The sequence below is a fragment of the Sminthopsis crassicaudata genome, chromosome 1, assembly GCF_048593235.1.
Source record: "Sminthopsis crassicaudata isolate SCR6 chromosome 1, ASM4859323v1, whole genome shotgun sequence".
Taxonomy (NCBI): Eukaryota; Metazoa; Chordata; class Mammalia; order Dasyuromorphia; family Dasyuridae; genus Sminthopsis; species Sminthopsis crassicaudata.
Genome location: NC_133617.1, coordinates 360,453,337 through 360,456,152, shown reverse-complemented (window position 1 = coordinate 360,456,152; position 2,816 = coordinate 360,453,337).

The following is a 2,816-nucleotide window of genomic DNA, read 5'->3' as shown; positions in this document are numbered from 1 at the left end:
TGTAAGTTGTGGTTGTCTTCCAACCCATTACCATATGGTGTGTAATTCTGCTCCCCATTTTCTTGTTTGATGGGAGAACAATAACAATGACAATAATGTCATTTAATAATATGCTTTATTTTTATAGCATGTTTTATCCCCACAAGTCTGTACCTTTGGATAAATCAGCACAGGCTCTACTTAACCAATCATTAAAGTCTAGCCATCTCAAAGGCGCAAGGGGCTTTTGATTATTGTTTTACTTTAAAGCAGGTTTGATAAGAGCAGAGGGGTTAGAATATTAAAGTAAAATTTCAAAAGGAATTTAAGAAAAAAATCATTGGTAAGTGATGAAGAGGCTTTTTTATAAAATCTCTTCACAGCTAAGTCTTGATTTTTGCCTGGTTATCCTTATATGTACTAAGAAATTTCTAATGAGCAATCTATTTTTTTAAAAAAGGCACACAAGAGGATGAATTAAATGTCCTCTGCTAACCTAAGATCTCAAGAATTTATAACAATGGACAAGATAATAAAGTTGATATCATTTCCATTAGTTCACAAACTGGAAGGCTTATATTAAGTTCCCAGATGGCATGTGCCATATTGCTTTTTATCTTCAACACTTAGTACTATGTCTTATTCATAGTAGAAAAGATAGCGATTTTTTATTTGCACCACATCTTACATTTGTTTCAACATTTTCTTACACATAATCTTATTTGAGCTTTACAATAACATGATATGGGTAGATTAAGTTTTAGTAACTTCATTTACAAATAAGGAAACTCAAGCTTTTAAAGGTTGCATGGGGTCTTATACTTAACAAGTACCAAAACCAGTTGTGGAATCTGTGCCTTCTAATTACCTTTCCAAATTTATTTTTATTTTTTCATCAAGTAATTGAAAAAATGATAATGATGAATTAGTAAGATAAAATTCACAACCAAGTGAAGTCAAGTCAACAAGGCTTTATTAAATATCTAGTAAAAGTCAGGCCTTGTACTTACTAAAGAGGTACATTAACCTCCCTCAACTACCTTAAAAACTCACAGGTTACTGAGAATTGTCAAAATTAGTTTCATATGAAATTCCTTAAAAGATATAAAAGAGATTTAATTTCTGATTATTAGTGTCAGATGTGACAGAAAAATCAACTTGACACTTTCCTAGTGGATGTCAGGAAAAGAGTTCAGATGGAATAAGGATTTCTATAGATGATGAAGTCTTACAGATGATCCTGTTTACAAATGACATTGTGTGAATTGTACACAATCCTAGAACATAGTAAAACCTCTTCAATGAGATCAACAATCATTCTAAAAAATATACCATATCTCTCCCCGGAGGAAAAAAAAAATGACATAAATAACAAAAGAACAACTGGATGAAGAATACATGCTGCCTAGATTATTTACAAAACTATAGATCTCAGATTGTAAAGAATATATATGGACAATTAATTAAGCTCACAACTGATTACAAGAAGAGTTAAATCAATTGTATTTGGAAAACTACATAGTGATTTTAGTGGCTCCTACCTTTGTGAATCATGAACTCATTTTCTTTTACTCAAAGTTATTCTTCTAATGAATTCTCTATATGCATAATAGAAGATCAAAATATTGATTGCATATCTATGTTAGGAGATCTGGGGAAGTCTGAATCAGTTAATCCTTCACACTCTCACAATATCAACTGATATTTGTAGCTAGAAAATTATGATCAGAGAGAAGTTAAGACTGATTATGTTTGCTTTAATTTACTGGAAATAAATCTGATATGGTAACTAAATTTGGGGACTTTGGCTAAAAGCTTGTGATATTAAGGGAACATATTTATAACCTTCTTGAGGGTTGTTTTATTTTTGTTTTGTTTTGTTTTTTATTTGTTTGTTAGTTTTGAGTGTTTCAAGGGTCTTTATAAAATGTATCATTCAGAAGTAAAAATAATACTCCCAATATAATCTGGCCAGACTAATGTACATTAGAATTATCATATCCCCAGAACTGGACAATATATATTTTTAATTTTTTAGGTAATTCATGTACATTCATATTGTACATTTTTCCATATGAGTCATCTTGGCAAAGAAAAATCAGAATAACTAGAAGGAACAAAAGGTCAAAATAGTATGCCTTTACCTACATTCAGTTTCTATGATTCTCTCTCTGGATGCAAATAGCATATTTCATTCAAAATTTATATTGGAATAGCCTTGGATAACTGAATTCCTGAGAAGAGTCAAATCTTTCATAGTTGATCAGCACACAACATTATTTTTGTTGTATACAATATTTTCCTGTTTCTGTTTGCTTCACTCAACAACAATACATGCAAATCTTTCCTGGCTTTTTGGAAAGCTTGCTCATCACTTCTAATAGAATAATAATATTCTAGTACTTTTATGTGCCATAATTTATTCAACCATTCCCCAACTGATGAGCATTCACTCATTTTCCAATTCTTTGCCACCACAAAAATAGCTGCTACAAGCATTTTGCACATGTGGGTTCTTTTTTCTCTTTTATAATTTTTTTAGGTTACAGACACAGTAATGTCACTGACATCAAAGGGTATGTACAGCTTTATAGCCTTTTGGGCAGTTTCAAATTGCTCCCAAGAATGGTTGGATCATTTCACAACTCCACCAATATTAGTATTCCAGTTTTTGCATATCCCCTGCACAATTTATCATTTTCTTTTCCTGTCATCTTAGCCATTATGATAGATCCCTAATTAATAATGATTATAATCTTTTTTTCCCTTTTAACTGCAAATGGCTTTAATTTCTTCATATCTGTTCATATCCTTTGACCACTTAGCAATTAGAGAAT